Source organism: Herpailurus yagouaroundi, unplaced genomic scaffold (assembly GCF_014898765.1).
Source record: "Herpailurus yagouaroundi ecotype Mexico unplaced genomic scaffold, PumYag 205, whole genome shotgun sequence".
In the NCBI taxonomy this organism is placed as follows: Eukaryota; Metazoa; Chordata; class Mammalia; order Carnivora; family Felidae; genus Herpailurus; species Herpailurus yagouaroundi.
Window position 1 is genome coordinate 11,631,645 of NW_024412436.1, and position 21,289 is coordinate 11,652,933.

Here is a 21,289-nt window from a genome sequence, read left to right on the forward strand (position 1 = left end):
ACAAGAAAAAGGTGGGGGGAAAATTCATAGGGAAGTTATAGGAAAGTAATCATAATTCAAGAACCATATACTCGGACTCTCTGTAAGTTCCTAATTGCAAATTAACAGTGAGGAGCATGGTGGCTTTACACGGTACACACTCCAAACCACAGAACATTCAATGGGAAGAGTTTGCTCTTGGAGGATATTATTCGATTACAGACTCATACAAAAGGATTTAACATGATTAATAAACCAATTCTAAAATAGGGACCTGGAGTGACATCTGAGGTTCAAAAGGTTTCTTCCCATGCCCCCAAGAAGAAACTAAAGCTGTATTCTTCAGTCACTGATATTGGCTGCTTCCTCTGCCCCCTTCTCCCTTTCTAGCAAGTTACTCCTCCTTAATTTTCAAGACTAAACCCAAGATTCACTTCTTGAAAGCCTTCTCAGACTCCATTCTCATGCGGATGCTCCATTCTACACCCCCACCCCAAACCCTAAAGTTACCTTAATCAAAGCCTTGACCACACGGTTCTCTGCTACTCCTCCTCTGGACCAAGTTCTTTGAGGCTGTCTCCAGGGCTCTGTGTAGTACCTGCTCTTAGTACATGCCTACTAAATGGATCTTGAGGGATCCATGAAAAATCAAATGGTCCAAATGGCCTAAAGCAATTTCCAGAACATAGTGAGATATTTTTGTCTCTTTTTTCTGCCATTCTCACTACTGCTTTATCCTCACTCTTGCCTACATACGAATAAATACATGCCAATGGACGCACATAAGCACACATACACACTCATCATCATCATCATCACCATCCCTTCTAACCTCCCCATGGACTTACAATGCCTCACTTACTACTGTCAACATTAAAAACAGGCAAAGAGGAATTAAGAAATCTAAGAATTTCTGATAACTGACACAAAACTTCATAGTCCACCAAAGTCTTACCACGCATTCCTGCCATGTGATTGAACAAAAATTCATGGAGTACACACTACTATGTAAAGCACTAAAGGCAAATCGAATCAACGAAGGACACTCACATATTCTGAACAAAAAATGTTTAAACATCACAGATATTCAGAAAGGTCCAGAAAAGCAAAACTTTAATTACTGCACATTATTAAAACATACCCTGGGAGAGCACCAACAGTACCCAAACGAGATGCCTGTTTCAATGCTGGGGATGGCCAGAAACTCAAGGGACAACTCAAAGGGACACGGGTGTAGCTCCCAGCTTGTGGACCTCTAACAAGACAAAAAAAGGAAACACGTGTCTCCTATGGGGCAGAGGTTTGGGGTGAAGGCTCAGGGTGACTTGGAGTGGGATACCTGATGATACTCTGGATACACAGTTTGCCTTTAAAATGTAATTACATAGCATTTATAATGAGCATGCTTGGAGAAGGATGAATAATGAATGTATCACAAGTGCCGTAAAGGATAATATAAAATAACTGTCTGAGGGGGTAGTTCTCCCCCCGCAGCTTCCCAGAGCTAATAAGGTACGTTTCCACCTTTCTCAGAAACACTGGGGTTAGCCCTGCCGCCAGAGGCAACAATCCTGAACACCAAGAGTGGACCAAATAATGATTCTTGCCAACAATTTCTGGGAGCCGCAGGTAAAGGAAAACCTGTTAGAACACTCAACTTAAGAGGGGTTGCCTAAAGCTGTCGCGGGATCCTCATGTGGTTCCTGGTGAGAAAGGGCACACTTGTCAATGACGTCCTTTTGGAGCCTCTTTCATCCAAGACTTGCATTTAAAAAAATGGAAATAAACCATTCCACAGAACAATATGCATTACAATTTTCTTCCAATGCAATTTTGTAAATAATTAAACACAGATCTAACGTGAACTGACTCACAGTATATTTTTCTAAACTAGGGGGAGTTCATTCGACAATAAAAATTCACTATTTTTGGGTCCAGTTCTTTAAGAAAATTGTAACGATTCATGGTTCAGTTTGCAAGAAACAGTTTAAATCAGTCCATGTCCGTACACACGAAAATAACACATTCTGGATGAGTACATTACTATTCATTAAAAACTAGAACTCTAAGTAAAAAGCAGATATTATATGATGTCCATTTTACCTTGAGAGAAACGTGCACAAACCTGTTAATGATTCTGCCACTATACAGAATGTCATATAAATGGATGGTTTGGGGTACAAATTATGTAGGTACATAAAGACGGAACTAATTTAGAGTTGACACAGCCTCTGTCTCTCATTTCACAGTTTGGCTAGAGCTCATAGGTCACTGAGACGAAATACGTCAAGTAAACGGATTCCCAGCCCTCTTCAGCAGGCATATAATTTTATGATGAAGAATTCTTGACTCTGATCAAATCTGCAGAACAGATAATAAGACCCCTTATGGCTCCCATGATGTATATAACAAATTAGGTCAATAAATAAGTGTGTTAAAAACACTTAAACAGGAAAGATGAAAACTACCTAAACATGATAAAAACAAAGATATATTTCAGCAAAATTCAAGAGCAAACGATGCTAAATGCTGAAGTACATTTACTAAAATGAGAAACCCAACAAGGATGACTATCATTAATTCTTTTAAAATAATTGCTTTGATGACCGATGTAAGAAGAAACTACATATATATGCAAACAGTAGCAGATGACAAGATTATAGGCTTTGAAAATGCAGACAAGATTATATACTTTGAAAATTCAACTCTAATTAAACGTTTAAACTAATAAAAGAATTTACTAAGATGCACAGATGCAAGATAAATGTACCAAAAAAAGTCATTAAATTTATGCTCCACTAGAAATTTAATAAAAAATATTATACAAGAAAGTAGCAATACATATTATATGATACACAGGACAATTGATACAAAGAAGTACCCATACATATCATATGATACACAGGACAAATTTAACAACAAAATATAAACACTATATGAAGAAATATCAATAAGGAATACGACTTAGAGAGTAGTGAGCAGCCTTTTACAAAATGCACTCGAAATGAAGGCCAATAAATTGTAAGCCAATGTTCTTTTACTTCAAAATGAAAGATTAGAGGTTTTCTGTAGGCCACTCGACCCATAATTATGTCTAGACTTCTTATCTCTTTCTCCAATTAAAAGGAACATCAAAAAGCCTTAGCCCCCATGATGGTCTCCAGTCAGGTAGTCTGAGTCCAAAACACAAACAAATTTAATAGACATAATCCTAGCCAACTATAAAGTCAAAGAGCCTCAACGTACACTGTATTTCTTAAGTGAGAGCTTCCAGACAAACTAAGAGGAGAGCAATATACACAGGGAGCAAATGAGGAGGGTCTCAAGGCCAGGTCAGACAGGGAATGCCATTCATGGAGCAAAACCAAAAGCAGCTAGGCTGGAGGGACAATCTTAGTCACTGCTGAGGGAGGAAGCGGAAACACATAAAAGAAGAAGTGGTTCTGAGTGTCAGGTCCAACATACAAGATGAGGTTGTAAAAAGGAAAAAGAATTACTAGGCCAGACACAAGGAAAATCAGGAGTTAAAGGGTATGGAGAAAAGAAATCAGGTGCCTCTAAACAGTTTGGAACTACAGTAGTGACTACTGAGATGTTGTTGGGGGGTTTCTGCTATGTCACACCATTTACACAATGTACTGTAGGAGTATGCAGAACGTGGGCCCGCAAGTGTATACAGCCAAACCAGGAGACAAGAAGGAAAGTACAGGTTTCATGCCTTAAGGAGTGAGCAAGACCAACATTCCATTTAAATATTAACCATCACTCAACACCCAAAAAACAAACAATCCAGTGAAGAAATGGGCAAAAGACATGAATAGACACTTCTCCAAAGAAGACATCCAGATGGCTAACAGACACATGAGAAAATGCTCAACATCACTCATCATCAGGGAAATACAAATCAAAACCACAATGAGATACCACCTCACACCTGTCAGAATGGCTCACATTAACAACTAAAGCAACAAAAGATGTTGGCGAGGATCTCTCTTGCTGGTGAGAATGCAAACTGGTGCAGCCGCTCTGGAAAACAGTATGGAGGTTCCTCAAAAACTTAAAAATGGAACTACCCTACAACCCAGCAATTGCACTACTAGGCATTTACCCAAGGGATACGGGTGTGCTGTTTCGAAGGGGCACATGCATCCAATGTTTATAGCAGTGCCACCGACAATAGCCAAAGCATGGAGAGAACCCAAATATCTACTGACAGGTGAATGGATAAAGAAGATGTGGTATATATACACAATAGAGTATTACTTGGTAATCAAAAGGAAAGAAATCTTGCCATTTGTAACTACGTGGATGGAACTGGAGGGTATTATGCTAAGCAAAATTAGTCAGTCAGAGAAAGACAAATATCATATGACTTCACTCATATCAGGAATTTAAGACACTAAACCAATGAACATAAAGGAAGAAAAAATAATATAAAAACAGGGAAGGGGACAAAACATAAGAGACTATTAAATATAGGGAAGAGAGGGTTGCTAGAGGGTTGTGGGGGATGGGCTAAATGGGTAAGGGGCATTAAGGAATCTACTCCTGAAATCATTGTTGCACAATATGCTAACTTGGATGTAAACAATAAATTAATTGAAATTAAAAATAAATAAATAAATAAATAAATATTAACTATCAAATCATATTTTCACATCGCCCCTTACCGAATGACAACTGAGAGTTGCTTGGGACCAGCCACAGTTAAACAGAGAGAAAAAATTATACAAGGAGGGAAACGCTAGAAATGTCATTAGGATTACATGATCAGAGCTGAAAGGATGGGCAAATTCAAGGCCACAGACACACGTTGATTGAGAAAATATAAAATTATTAAAAAGACATTCCAAGTACAATTCTTTGGGAAGATAAAATTTGGGGTAAGCACAGCTTGATATTAATTTATTTTTTACCATGACAGACTAGGGAGTCACATGGAAGTTGGTCATTATATCTATTTTTTTTTAATGTTTATTTACCTTTGAGAGAAAGACAGAGCACGAGCAGGAGAGGGGCAGAGAGAGAGGGAGACACAGAATCCAAAGCAGGCTCCAGACTCTGAGCTGTCAGCACAGAGTCTGATGTGGGGCTCGAACCCACGGACCACAAGATCATGACCTGACTCGAAGTCAGCCACTTAACTGACTAAGCCACCCAGGTGCCCCCAGTCATTATATCTAAAACAGAGAGTAAAAATACCCTCAAATCTCTATATACAAATTACGTAACTAAGGCTAACATGAGTCACTTTCCCTTTTCAAATCAATTTCTAGCTCAGATATTTCTCCCTGACACTGAAAAAAGTTAGCAATTAAACTGAAGACCACAGAACTAATTTCTTCTCCAGTACAAAAACACAGCAAGCAAAATGTAATTTCATCTTTCTTTGACCTAGATTATGCCAATTACTTTAGATGTTTTATTTCCCAAATGTGCCAGGATGTTCAAATGATATATAGGCTTCTAAAAAGACTACACATCATTCCCAAATAGTACTCTCACTGAAAAAACAAACTTCACTTATTAATCATTCTGAAAACTGTATGCTCACAAAAAAATGAACAAAATTGGAAGCAAGAACTTTCCAAAAATGAATGACCAAGTGAATCAGATAGGAAGATTTGCATTTTTTTTTCATCAGGCACTGCTGGCATGATTGCAGAATTTAAAAGACCCAGATGATTCTGTATAAATCTCACTCATCATCTTTCTTATAAAAAGTCCAGCTCTAATGAAGTCCATAATGATCTGGATAAAATACATTTAATTAGATTATAAACTGCAACATAAAACAGCTGCACCATGACTTTCAACATTTTCCCCTCTGAAGATCAGAGGATTGAAAGGGGGTTATAAAACAGCCCATTCATTTTTGTCTTTTAAAAGGAGGAAGAAAGAACCATTAGGCACAATTAAAGTTCCAGACAACTTTTAACAAGATAAATCCAAGTGTGCCACATTCTGAGACCTCACACGCAGGATATGATAATGGTGTCAGGTGACCAACACATCAATGGGATTGTATGCAATTAGACAACTTTGGGGAATTCTAATGATTTCCTATGTGATACTGATAGTCCAAGACTTATTTTCCATTTGATGGTATCTAGATGACATAGGACAAAAAATTTCAGGCCAATAACAATGCATTTCAGAGATAATCTTGACATGACTTTCTAAGGATAAGCAAGCCCACCAGGAGTCTGTGATGGTGGCCTACAGATTTGCCTGTCCTTCCACAGGTATACCCATCTACTCATATAGTTTACATATCTGAGGGAGACAGGAGGTGGGGACAGCCGTGCAACAAGAGTTAAGACTTTCTTTAAATAAAGTATCTGTAATTCCTAAACATATTATCTTGACTACTAGTAACTAAGAGCATGGCCTACCAGAGTCAGCAGATCTCTTTTAGATCCAAGTTTCAGCATTTATTAGCTCTGTGACTCTGGGCAAGTAACTTACCCTCTCTCAGTTATAGCTGTCCCATTGAACATAGTAAAAACAACACAATCTTCATAGGGTAATTATGGGGAAAAAGTATAAAGCACTTCATACTTTGCCTGGCCTAGAGTAGGTGTTCAATAAATTAAGTCACAACCAAAAGACAAAAGCACATTTGAGAGAAATTTAAAACCACTAAATAAATAAAGAGATATACCATGTTCACAGACTGGAAGATTCAATATTAAGATGTCAAATCTTACCCCAAGTAATCTACATCCAATGCCAATTCAAGAATTAGCAGGCTTAAAAAAATCTAATGAGGGGCACCTGAGTGGCTCAGTCGATTAAGCATCCGACTTGGGCTCAGGTTATGATCTCACAGTCTGTGAGTTCAAGCCCCACGTCAGGGTCTGTGCTGACAGCTCAGAGCCTGGAGCCTGCTTCGGATTCTATGTCTCCCTCTCTCTCTGCCCCTGCCCAGCTCATGCTCTGTCTCTCTCTCAAAAATAAATAAATATCAAAAACAAGTTTCAAAGGAGAGAGGGGAAATCATTATGACAACTTATGAATTAAAAAAAAGAAAAAAATCTAATGAAATTATTCTGAAATTTACATGAAAAGGCAAACAATGTATAATAGCCAAATTGATTTTTAAAAAAGAAATAAAAAGTTCAAGAGCATACACTACCTGATTTCAAAACTCACTGAAGAGCCACACTAATCAAGACGGTATGTTATTGAAGAAGGGATAGACAAAGTAGAGAATCTAGAAATAGAGCCATACTTATGTGATCAACTGATTTCCAACAAAGATGACAAGGTAACTCAATGGGGAAAGGAAGTCTCTTCAACAAATGCTAGAACAACTGCAAAAATGAGCATTTATCTCACACCATATGCAAAAACTAAGAAGGATTATAAATTTAAATGTAAAAGCTAAATTATAAAACCTCTAGAAGAAAGTCTTTGTGACTTTCTATAGGCAAACATTTCATAAAAGAAATATAACCCATAAAAAGTTGATACGCTGGGGGCACTTGGGTGATTAAGTCGGGTAAGTATCCAACTCTTGATATCCACTCAGGTCATGATCTCATGGTTCATGAGATTGAGCCCACATAGGGCTCTGTGCTGACAGCATGAAGCCTGCTTGAGATTCTCTCTCCCACTCTCTCTGCCCCTCTCCTGCTCGTACTCTCTCTTTCTCTCTCAAAATAAATAAAATAAACTTTAACAAATTGATAAGCTGGACTTAATCAAAATTAAAGAACTTTTGCTCTTCAAAGATACCATTAAGAAAACAGACAAATCACAGATAGGGAAAAAATGTCTGTAATGCGTATCTGAGAAAGATATATATATCCATGCTATATAAAGAATGCTTACAACTCAATAATATAAAGAAAAACCAAAACACAATATAAAATAGGCAAAAGATATCAATACTGCTCAAAAGAAAATATACAAGTGGCTAACAAGCACATCAAAAGATGACCAACATCATTATCTAAGCAAAGAAATGCAAATTAAGGACACAATGAGTTACCAATGCACACCTGTTACAATAGTTGTTAAAATTAAAAAGATTAGGGGCGCCTGGGTGGCTCAGTCGGTTAAGTGTCCGACTTCGGCTCAGGTCACGGTCTCGCAGTCCTTGAGTTCGAGCCCCGCGTCGGGCTCTGGGCTGATGATGGCTCAGAGCCTGGAGCCTGCTTCTGATTCTGTGTCTCCCTCTCTCTCTGCCCCTCCCCCGTTCATGCTCTGTCTCTCTCTGTCTCAAAAATAAATAAATGTTAAAAAAAAATTTTTTTTTAAATTAAAAAGATTAGCAATGCCAAGTGTTGATAAGGACATAAAGCAACTAAAACTCTCATTTACTGCTAGTAAGAACATAAAATGGTATAACTGTTTTGAAAAGTGGTTTGGCAGTTTTTCACAAAGTGAAACATAAACATCTAGCATAAAACCTCGCCACTATTCCCCTTGGTATTTACCTAAGAAAACTGAATACTTATGTCCATCCATATGAAGATTTTTATATGAATATTCATAGTAGCTCTATTCAAATTAAATGCCCATCAATCGGTGAGTAGATAAAACAAAATCTGGTATGTCTACTCAATGAAACAGTACTCAGCAAGAAAAAGGAGTAAGTACACCCAACAACGGGTATATCTCAAAACCATTATGCTAAGTGAAAGAAGTCAGATATAAGGGTGCACAGTGAATGAGTTCACTTACGTAAAATGCAATCTAATATACAGTAACATAAAGGAGATCAGTGGTTGCCTGGGGTAGGGGATGGAGGGAGTAAGGGCTGGACTGAGAAAGGTACACATGCAAAGAAGTTCTACAGACGACCCTTATTACACACATGAAAAGATGCTCACATTTGTAATCATTAGGAAAATGCAAATTAAAACCACAGTAAGATACCACTTCACACCCATTAGGATAACTATCAAGAAAAAAAAACCCAAAAAATAAAAACAGAAAATAATAGCTGTTGGTAGGATGTGAAGAGACTGGAATGCTTATAGAGAATGTAAGAAAGTGCAGCTGCTGCAGAAAACAGTAGGATGCTTCCTCAAAACACGAAACATAGAATAACTATATGACCCGGCAATTTTACTTCTGGGTATATCGCCCAAAGTACTGAAATCAGAGACTCCAACAGGTCTTCGTATACCAATGTCACAGAAGCATTATTCATAATAGACACAAAGTGTTAACGGCCCAAATATCCATCAACAAATGAATGGATAAACTAACTGAGGTATGTCCATGTGATGGAATATTATTCAGCCATAAAAAGGAATGAAGCTGTGACAGATGCTACAGCACGGAAGAACCTTGAAAACATCCGGCTAAGCGAAATAAGACAAACACCAAAGGACAAATATTGTGTGATTCCACTTGTATGAAATATCTAAAAGGGGCAAATTCATAGAGAAGTAGATTAGAGGTCACCGCGGAGAATGAGAAATGATTGCTTTATGGGCACAGAGTTTCCGTTTGGAGCAATGGAAACTGTTGGCAACAGACAGTGGTGGTGGTTACACAACACTGTGAAGGTAACTGTGAATGTAAGGACATCGAATTATACACTTTAAAACAGTTAAAATGGCCAATTTCTTGTTAGGTATATTTTACTTCAATAACAAAAATAGTATAAAGGGTAAAGCAGCAGAGGGAATCTTTTGAGACTAATGGAAATGTGTTCTGTATCTTGAGTGTGACTGTGGTCTCACCAGGGTAGAAAACTGTCAAAACCCATCCAGTTAAACAGATTCATTTAATTGTATAAAATTATTGCTCAATAAAGTTGATAAGGGGGAAGACACCAACAAATTAACAAGAATATAATTTATGTCTCTCCTCTCGCTGCCTTCCTCCACTTCATCCTGCCATGCCTACTGGGTTTTTGGTTTTTTTCCTTCCCATGGGAAGCCGGAGGAGAAGGGAGTAAAGGGGAAAAACAATTCACTTATTCACAAATTATTTGGGGAGCATCTCTGTCATCTCTTACTCCAGTGCCACTGAGCACTGCAGTTTTAAGGATGAGGACACAGCTAAGTACTCTACTGAGGTCACAGAGAGTCAACAGCAGAGATCAATTTGCAACCACTGCCTATGTTTGAGGTCTTCACAGACGTGCACTGCACAAGCTTTCTCCCTATCTGCGACCACACCAGGCCTACACACAAGGGGGGAAGAGGCACGAGCAGGATCTCACACAGGAGGGGAAGTGGTAAGAAGGATGACATCTTAAGATGCCATGACAGTCATGCATAACCGATCAAAATAACACGTGTGCATGACAGGTACTTCTGTTCACATTTACGGACCTCTCGTGAAGAGTTTAAAACCTTCTTTGGCAGCTTCTCCTTACTTATCAGTTCAGTGCAGAGGTTAAGAGCGTTAAGTTCCAGGGGCGCCTGGGTGGCGCAGTCGGTTAAGCGTCCGACTTCAGCCAGGTCACGATCCCGCGGTCCGTGAGTTCGAGCCCCGCGTCAGGCTCTGGGCTGGTGGCTCGGAGCCTGGAGCCTGTTTCCGATTCTGTGACTCCCTCTCTCTCTGCCCCTCCCCTGTTCATGCTCTGCCTCTCTCTGTCCCAAAAATAAATAAAAAACGTTGAAAAAAAAAATTTAAGAAAAAAAAAAAAAAAATAAAAAGAGGAGCGTTAAGTTCCAGAGTCACACTTCGCAGGTCCCACACCTGGTGCCGTGACCCAATGTGATCTGTTCTTGTCTTGTCTCCGCTGCAAAATGGAAATTATAATGGTATCTACCACAAAGGGCTTATGGTGATGCATTTAGTATAATGTGGGGGACAAAATAAATTCTCAATACATATTAGTCTTCTTCTTCCATAAACTCCTCCTGTAAAATCCAGGCATACAAAGTACAGAGTTGCATGAAACAATGAAAAGGAAAAGGTGGCTTCTTGTCTTCCTTCCTTGATCCCTCCAGTCCTTCCTCTCTTCCTTCCCTCCCTCCCTCGCCTCCTTCTAATGCACTGCTGTTCATCAAATAGAGTTTTTGCATTAAAAATGCATGATGGCAACTAGGAATGATAGAAGCAAACCTCCGTCAGTAACCTAAAGCAGCACATTATCTTATGAAAGAATAAATGATTCATTTCTCTCGGGCAGAATTGGGTCTTTTCCCTGCATTTCTCTTTCTGGGAAAATAGAAAGTTTATTCTTTCTCAAAAACTGGGAAGATTACTTTTGAAAAGCCAGTATTTGGAAGCTTGAGGAAGTCTTTTTATAGCCAAGTATTACAGCTGGCTCTAGGAAGAGCCGTGTGAACACATTTCGCTGTTCAGTACAGACACAGCAGCTCTCAGAGCAAAACCACTTTTACTGCGGAAACAAAAAAACTTGTTGGAAATTTTCAAAATTATATAGTAAACAACACTTGTCTAATAAAAATAATGCATAAAGAATGCTTCTCATAGTTAACAAAGGTGTCCATTTGCCTACGCAATTCCACATCTCTGAGGAACTCCAAATTCACTCGTGGTCAAAGTCCATGAGAAGGGGGAACAGATCCTTGGGGTCTGACGTGATATTCAAGTCGGGGAGCAAACAATCATCAGGTCTTCCAAACTGGCAGAGTCAGAGATAGTAATGGAAAGAAAAATAAAAGAAAGAACTATTCAAATTAAACTGACTGCAAAGATTCTATAATACTAGAAGACCTTTGAAATTAAAAGTAGTCAAGTTTAGGGGTGCCTGCGTGGCTCAGTCAGCTAAGCATCCTGATTTCGGCTCAGGTGATGATTTTATGGGTTCATGGGTTTGAGCCCCGTGTTGGGCTCTGCACTCACAGTGCTAAGCCCTGCTTGGGATTCTCTCTCTTTCTGCCCCTCCAGCGCACGTGTGCACATTCTCTCTCAATCTGTGTGTGTGTGTGTGTGTGTGTGTGTGTGTGTGTGTGTGTGTGTGTATAAATAAGTAAGTAAGTGAATTCATTGCTCTGAAAACTGAACAGGTCTCTGACCAACTGGAGGTGTCTCCTCTCCTGCTACCCCACCAGCATATCACTCATATTTTATTCGCAGGTAATGTTAAGCTGACCTGTATCATATCATAATGTTGCAGCGTCTTGAAAACCAAAACTGAAAGCAATATCTTTCAGAAGTTATAAAAAGTAATTTCAGACTCGAGGCTGAGGGGATAAATGGGTTTAAGGAAAAGAAAAAAAAACCCTATCCCTCTGCTTTTTTTTAAAGGTCTTACACTTTCTTTTTTTTTTTTTTAATTTTTTTTTTTCAACGTTTATTTATTTTTGGGACAGAGAGAGACAGAGCATGAACGGGGGAGGGGCAGAGAGAGAGGGAGACACAGAATCGGAAACAGGCTCCGAGCCATCAGCCCAGAGCCTGACGCGGGGCTTGAACTCACGGACCGCGAGATCGTGACCTGGCTGAAGTCGGACGCTTAACCGACTGCGCCACCCGGGCGCCCCTAAAGGTCTTACACTTTCTTAAGAAACTTCAAGAAAAAGGCAAATAAGACAATTATCCTGTGGCATAATAATATTTCATTTTATGGAACTCAATTAGGAGAACTAATGAAGAAGAAATGTGTCTCTTGCTCACAAAAGCCAGCTTAAGCTGGTAAGAACCTAATTACTACCAATATTTGTGAAGCAAAATCCATTTCTGTTAGAAGAAAAAACATTTAAGCATTAATATGAAAGTTAAAATAGAGAAAACAGTACAGAAAACTTAAGTTATATTTTCAAATTTGACAGTGTTAACTTCAGAGCTACTTCAGAGATCACTAAATATATTGCTTTTTAAACACAATATAGCTGACACAATCTGCCAAATATAAATATTTCATTCAAACAGATGGTTTAAGCATTCTTTACATTTACATGAGGAACATATCATAAAGCTATACCCTATCATTATCATATCTCAACTCTAAACATTTTTATTTAACAACACAAATGACATGACATTCCCCAAGGCAGCAGAATATCCTCCTTGATTTCTGGAGATAACAAAGGAAGAAATAAAAAGAAAAAGCAGAGAAGAAGCAAACTGACTCTTGTTTCATTCTAAATAAATTTTTATGGTGCCTCAGTCACTCCTAGGTTGGAGCACATAATAATTTCTCTTTCAGGCATCATTTATATTGATAATTTTTAGTTGCTGGTGTTGTTTCCATTTGCTGAGTGAGTCCTAGACCTGAGCTCTGACATGAAGACTGGGTTCCCACCAAGAAAGACATCCAGGTAATCTTGTTACTTTGCTAAGTCAGGCAATCAGAAGCCGGGGGAGGTGGTCCCAGTCAAATACCTATGGTCTTGGTGGACATTACTATTGATGTACTTAGCTTCTATTCCTTTTTTCTTCATTTTAACATAAACCTGATTTTATTCAGGTACCCCCCCCCCATCATTAGAAAGAGACGTTTAGGGGCACCTGGGTGACTGAGTGGGTTAAGTGTTCGACTTTGGCTCAGGTCATGATCCTGAAGTTTGTGAGTTTGAGCCCCGTGTCAGGCTCTGGGCTGACAGCTCAGAGCCTGGAGCCTATTTCAGATTCTGTCTCCCTCTCCCTTTGCCCCTCTCCCACTCATACTCTGTCTCTCTCTCTCTCTCTCTCTCTCTCTCTCTCTCTCTCAAAAATAAACACTTTTTAAAAATTTAAAAAAAAGGAAGTAGATGTTTTAAACTCTAAATGTTTAATGGCTAAATAACAGGGAAGGAGAGTTGCAACAAGATATGTAATGGGGGTCGGGTAACACGTGAGTGTTTAAGCACATACGTATCAAAAAATATGCTGATTCATTCTCTTTTAGGATCATGAAAAGAACGTGTATGATTTTAACATTTATTTAGAATATGAACAAAACAAGAAAAGTTAAACCACAGAGAAGGAGGAAGAGAGTACTGAAGTTGGCTTAATGGCCATCCAATATAAACAAGCAAAACCAAAGTTTCTTTCATGCATACGAGCATTCAGGATCATTCTCTTTTAGGATCAAGTGTGTGGTATGATAATCCACATCAAGGCCAACAGGTAGTAAAAAAAAAAAAAAAAAAAAAGTTATATTTAGTAAAATACACAAAAAACCCACCCAAAACCAGTGGTGTGAATATTACCTTGTGATCCACTTGTAATGAAAGAAAAACTGAGCTGACAGACTGGCCCTGAGCAACAGGCAGCACTGCTCAGTAAGTGAACCAACGACTGAGTTATTTTTCTTCGAGGAGTGGAAAAAAGGTCATAATATTAGAGTCTAAAGATCTGAATAAGGAACACGAGTTGATTTTTCATCTCTTTGATAAAATGGCTTATTGGCTGATATTTCTTTAGGATCTCAACAACCACAAGCCAGAACTCTTCATGGTTTCTCAGTGCAACAAAAAGGAATCCTGCAAGTTAAGTGAGGAACTGCTCGTTAGGACTGAGAGCCAGGCAAGATTCCTAGTGCATTTACACGTGTTTCACACCAGTGACGGTGGCACCATCCACTGTTCTTAAGTGAAAAAAACCATCTGAAGATTTCTCCAGGACAACAAAGTGGCTCATCCCTGATTTAGAGGTCCTTTGAGTCCACCTGATCTATCTTCAAAAAAATACCCATCAGAAGTAGTTCAAAACACTGTGCTCAATTTGGGGCACCTGTCTCAACGGATGACCACTATACAACTCCTAGTAACAGCAAAGCCTGGAGTCTTAGCTGTAAACACATTGTGACATCAAAAGAGGAGAAAGATGACCCAAGTAATAATGAACCTGATAGGTGGCACATCCATTCTAAATTAAGTACAAATTTCCCAAATTCATATACTAGTCCTCTTGCCCATGAACTGACACAGGACTACTTAGGGTATTGTTTTTCTCAACAGCCAAAACACTGAAATAGTTCAGTCCTTCATTTCTGAAATGAATGCTATGTTATTTTTCAAAGGCAAATGTCTTACCTTCCCAATGAAATGGCAATGTCTTTCAACACTCAACCCGTATTCCTAAGTACCATTATTACGGCCTGCAAAATGTCTACCCGGTTCCAAACACTGGTTTTCAACAAATATCTGCTGAAAGAATTAATGAATAAATGTATGTCGCAAAAAATTAGATTTTCCCGGTAAATTAATTCTGAAGAGGCAACAAGAATCAGTAGCTACATGCTAGCTCAGAACGGCTCTGGTAAAGCAACACAAGAACTAAAGTGGCACACTGGCAGGGTAGCTTCCTGCACCCTCACCCCCGAAGCTTTCCTCCTCCATCTCTGGGCCATGTGCCACCACGTGGAGAGACGGCTGTTGTCGGGGGGGAACCAAGAACACTCTGAGTCTTGATGATTCACGGGAAGGACTCGCAGGACTCAGCAGAGTCATACTCACAGCTCTGTGATCTATCACAGTGAAAGGAGAGCAAATTGGCAACGGGAAGAGGCACATGGGTGAAGTCGGGGGTGGGGGGGGGTGGGGAGCAGGAGTACAAGTGTTCTGAGGTCCTCTCCCTGTGGAGTCAGGCAGAGGGCGCTTCGCTCCTCCAGCAGGGACTCAGGATAACCTGTGTGGATGCCATCAACCCGGGGAACTTGCAGGGATTCGGTGCCCAGGGTTTTCAGTGGGGACTGCTTACTAGCGCGGGGCAGCCTCTGACTTCAGTTGCGCAGCAGCAGGACAGCAGGTGTTCCGCAAGGACCACAGCATCCACCAGCAGCCTGGGCGCCAAGAAACAGCCCGTGCTAGATGCGGGGAAAGGCCTCCCGGATCTACGCTCCCACCGTCAGCCGAGCACCAACCTTACCAGCAGGCCTTTGCACGCACGGTGGCGAGGCCTCTTAGGATACTCTGGTGTGCACATGGACCACACCGAAAACCAGAGCGACCTCAGCGCCTACTCCCTCAGCGTCCCTCTTCTATTCAAGGCCAAGCCCGCCCGTCTGGCTCCTGACCGGCTCTCACACGACTCCCATCTGCAGAGGGGACACTACTTGAAGCCAGGCCTCTGTGTCCCTGCCCCGAGTCACTGCGGGTTCTTCCCTTCCTCGCCGCTGTGAGGTCTTACTGCTGTCGCACAAGGTGACAGAGCCGTTTCTCGTGTCCCCTAGTTACCTGTCTTGCTTCTCCACACCGTCTTTCCCCTGCGCACGCTCGAGCCAGCCACACGGAACCATTGCAAGCCTCCGAAGGCATCACGCTTCCTTGCCTCTTCGCCTTCCACAGGCTACTTGTCCTTTCCACCTGGATCATATTCTACTTTAGCCAGGGTTAAGTACCTAACCTACCCTTTAGAGCTCAGCCCAGGTTTCAAGTCCTCCAGAAACCCTCCGCACAGATCCTCTCCCAGCCTGGATTAAGTCACGATACCTTGAGCCCACTTCCCTCCACGGGATGTGTTGCACTGCCCTGCACTTTCCCAGTCCATCTGACTGATCTGAGGGGATGGTCCGTGCGTCCCGGTGTCCAGCTCGGGAACTGACAAACTGTGCGAGTTGAGTAAGTACTTGGTGACTGACAGGATGTCCCAAATTTAGCAGGGTATTCCTGGGTCAGCCCCATCCCTCCCCTTCAGGAGAGAACTACACTTATTTCGGGCACAGACACGGGGAGTGTTGCATTCTCCTTGTTACCCTCTTTGCACTGGCTTTGTTCAAAAGCTAACAGCCAAAGTGTGATCTACCTCTTGTGACTCACAGCTTGCAACTTGTATACTAATCCCACTTCTGATTTCAACTTATTTTCCTTAACTTCTTATCCTAATCACTTACATTTTTTAATCTTGCTTTTTTCCCATGTATTTATTAATTTTGAGAGACAGAGACAGAGAGAGCGAGCAGCATGAGCAGGGAAGGGGCCGTGAGAGAGGGAGACAGAGAATCTCAAAGGCTCTAATCTGTCAGTGCAGCCGCACTGAGCCCAACACGGGGTTTGAACCCACGAACCATGAGATTGTGACCTGAGCCAAAATCAAGACTTGGACCCCCAACTGACTGAGCCACACAGGTACCCGTAACTTGCATTTTTTAATGTTTATTTTATTTATTTTGCGTTTTTTAATGCTTATTTTATTTATTTTTTAGGGAGAGAGAGAGCACAAGCAGTGGAGGGGCAAAGATACAGAAAGAGACACAGAATCTGACTGAAGCAGGCTCTAGGCTCCGAACTGTCAGCACAGAGCCCAAGGCAGGGCACGAACCCACGAACCATGAGATCGTGACCTGAGCCAAAGTCGGACGCTTGGAACCAACTGAGACACCGAGGCGCCCCTCTATCTGGCATTTTTGAACTTAAATTCTTTCTGGAACAAGGCAGAATAAACTAATATGTGTACAGTCCCAGAGATGAAAACATTATCCTATTTTTCTCTAGAGAAGATATATCCTCAGTGTTTCCCCGTAACCCATTCCTGGCTGAATCCAAAGTACCACAAAGCACAGCTTACAAAAGGAAATATGTTCCTTCTGGTTCTTCGGCTCAACTTCATGCAATTCAGTCAAGTCAAATAAAAGCATGCACAGGTGTGCCTGTATTTTCCTCACAGGATTTAGGAACAAGGCTCAAAGAAGCAAGTCCAGATGTGTGCCTTGCTTTATTCAGTCAATGTGCTACTGAAAAGCTACGTGTAAAATGAGTCATGTAAACAGAATCAAAATTTAAATTTACTTGAGATGCTCGCTATTTAAGGGAACATGGCAAATCAATGACGTAATTTGGGGGTAAAGGAAGCAATCATTCCAAAATTTATCTACACCGTAATCCTAGATTTATCAACGGAGGCTATTCAAAAGTGTGCCATTAGAAAACCCTTCTCAGATTCTACTGCACATAAATACAACATCTTCTTAATTTGTTTCAGCACTTCTAAACGGAACTCACGTTCAAAACCAAACAGAAAGATCAAATGAATATTAAATGCCAAAACACTGTTCTCATCAAATTTACACCAGAAATTATTAGCACCTCAAATGTGAGGATGTTCGTGAAGCCTTGTCAATTCCCTGCCAGCCCTCCTTCCCTGACAGCACAGGGTATCAAGTGGGATTCAAGGAGATTAAGGCAAGGATCCTGCTCTTGTCCTCAAAGAACTTCCTGCCTACTTAATGAGCGACTTCCTTCTGTTCCTTTTCCCATTTTTTCATTATTACAAGAATATCTATTACTGACATGAGACATGTTTTTCTTCTTCGATCCAGGTTTTTATTTTTTTTCCTCTTTAGATCTGCTTGTGTTTTATAAATTCCCAGGCAAGTGATAATTTTCACTAATTTGCTTTATAAAATTCCTAACAAATAACTACAAAGAAAAGGGAACATAGAAGAAATATATGCAGAGATGGAAAAAGAAAACAAACTCTGAAGAAGATTTAAGGCTCATCACCATACAAATATCTACACTTAATACTAAATATTATTAATCTGAAATGCTGGATGAAAACTCCTTCTGAATTATTTACAGATCTGTATTTTTAAGCAATTCAGTTTACCTCAAGTGCAAAGACAGTAAGTCAAACTGGGCTAATCAAAGGTCGCTTACTGGACATCCTAGGAGATTTAACTTTAACGAATTAATAGATTTGTAATTTGCTTCTCAACAATTTGAGGATAAATAAGATATTTCAGAAAGCTGTTTTCATGGAGGTTATGCCTCAGTTTTCCAGTATTTCTTACATTACTATTTTTTTCCTCAAATCATTTCTTACAAACACTGAAAATGTAAATGTTAGCCAATTTATATCCTAAAATTATCACAATCTCTACATAAGTATGATCAGACTGAAACTACCTTATGAATGAATTAGCAATGAACCATGACTTCGAGCAAAAAGAAGACAGTACTGTTTAAGCTATTCAACAAAATGTGAGCTAAGCTCTACATTTATAAGCAAATACTTTCTAGAACATCTGATAGATCAATTTTTTAATGTTTATTTATTTTTAAGAGAGAGAGAGAGAGAGAGAGAGAGCGAGCAAGAGAGCACAAGTGGGGGAGGGGTAGAAAGAAAGGGAGACACAGAATCCGAAGCAGGCTCCAGGCTCAGAGCTCTCAGCACAGAGCCCGACGTATGGTCGGAACCCACGAATCATGAGATCATGACCTGAGCCAAAGTTGGAAGCTTAACTGACTGAGCCACCCAGGCGCCCCTGGTAGATCAATGTTTTAAATGGTCCATTGTTTAGTTTTCCTTATTTATTATCTGTCACATCCTGTGTACTTAACCTGCTCACAGGTATTTATGCTAATCCATTAGCTCCCACAGGGTGGGAAGGGCAGCCTTGATCATCTTAAAGCACTGATGCATAGCTTCCTGGGTCAGAGACAGATAAATCTTTTAGTATAATTGCATGTTGCTTTATGTGCTGCTGTCTTCCTGCTGGGAAAGTGTTAAAATATTTAAGGTTTATTTTCTGGTGTGACACTGGTTTTATAATTAAAGTCTGGGGTGAGAGGAGAGAATGGCAGAATTTAGTACTTTATTTTAGTAGGAACAATCTTTCTTCAAATTAGTAAGCTTTTAGAGAGAGAGAGTCAGTAAAAGTAAAAGTTCTGGGTGGATCAGAGCTGGCTGAGTCCTTCTGAGACCACTCGTGACAGCCATCTAAAGACAGTATAGTTTAATTAAGATAGAGCTAGAAGAATAAGGGAGATTGTATAGATCACAAAGATCAGGATTGTCATCGGTGAGAAAAGAAACTAAACCGATCCTCAACCCTAAATACATCGCTGCTAAATACGCTATGCTCCAATACAATGACTTTTTGGCTCTCTCCATACTTGTCTACATATCCGATGGCCGGTGAGAACAGTTTTGTTCCTAATTAGTGCGCTATCTGCAGCTGGAACTGTCTGATTGGCAAGCAAGCTGAGCGTTCCTTCCCCCCATTCCTCTAGCGCACACACTCCCCTAACATTCTCCTCCTCCTCTGCATGAAATGAGAAAACTCTAGCCAGTGTGGGGAGCTGGGGAGGGAAGGGTGTGGGTTGGAGAGAACATCTGGGTTTTATCACCTGATGTGACAGGATCTGCATTTGCTTTGAATTCCAAATCTTAATGTTGTTCTGCAGACTTGCGTTTCCTGGTACAAACGACAGATACTCTCGCACTAACACTCTCCATGGCCCACAGCCCCGGGGCTCTCCCAGGAAAGAGGAGCTCAGTACCGTGGCTAAGGACAAATTATTCCTGAACACGAATCTAGCCAGCGACATCATTTTGATGAGACACGTAATTTAGAACTTGACTGAAATCTACTCAATTACCGTGTTTGAACGGAAAGCATACGTAGAGCAGCAGCCTGGCAGACAAAGTAAAGACGTGGATGCACGTTGTGTATGTGCCCATGCCCAGGAGAGGTCTGGCTCAGTCAGCATCGTGTGGCAGGAAAACCACAAGCAGCTATAAAGGCCACACACTCCGGGGCCGACCAGGCTGTGAAGCTGGAAGAGAAGCAAAGGGTCCTTAGCAAGATCCTACTCGGGGGGCACAAGAGACTGTGCAGAGGGTCTATGAGAATGAATCTGTGGTTTGCAACGGGCCAGTCAAGTCTCAATGTAAGTGAATCCACTACCAGCGACTGTTTAGAAAACGAATTAAGGACGGTTAAATCTCTTGGCTATTTAAGTGATTCTCATCTGGAGGTGTGGTTCGGGGAAGGCGTCCCCTGGAAACTATGATCAGAAAGAAGTGTTTAGTGTGAAAAAATCTGTTCCAGATGATTTTGTTTGTATGTTTTGTGTTTAAATCCAGACTATTAAGTCTAGACACTGGAAATTAAACTACAGGTCAGCAAAAAAAAAAAAAAAAAAAAAGAACACCCAAGCAGGAAAAAGCTGTCCTATCCCTTTGCCTTTATTAAATGGGTACAATCCACTTTTTTCAAATCTATGTTTTACAGTGATTTTCTCCACAACAAAACCTCTTCTCATGATACACACAACTGGAAGAGAAAAATCAAATGTAATAACGAAACAATTAAATGTGTAAGCTTAACACGTCTGTGCTGACACACGCAAGGCTCAGGAGGAGACGACTGGGAAGGCCGCAGAAAGGCTGAGCATGAGCAGAGACAGAAACTTGCTACCTGGGCCAAATCCCAAGCCACCGCTTCCACATCTCTCCCCAAAGTGTGATACTGTATATAAGCACAGAGTCAATAGTACTGAACTACAGGAGCATTTGCTACCGCCACACTAGTGAAAACCACAGTAATTACCACTCTTACTAGTAACCAATCAAAGAATCTCCTTCATACCAAAGCAGTGTAAATGGCTCTTGACAGGAAGCCAGTTTTGCAGGCAAAACAGCCATACATTTGCAGCAATTCAGCCAGAAGTACACACATAGAGCCGGCGGGGAAAGGGCCAATGTCTTCCATGCAGAA

General features: G+C 40.6%; 1 protein-coding gene across 3 annotated transcripts in view; it reads right to left on the minus strand.

The window, feature by feature from the left end:
* SMYD3 (SET and MYND domain containing 3) overlaps window positions 1-21,289 on the minus strand; it is a 689,995-nt gene that overhangs the window by 245,398 nt on the left and 423,308 nt on the right. The window lies entirely within an intron of this gene.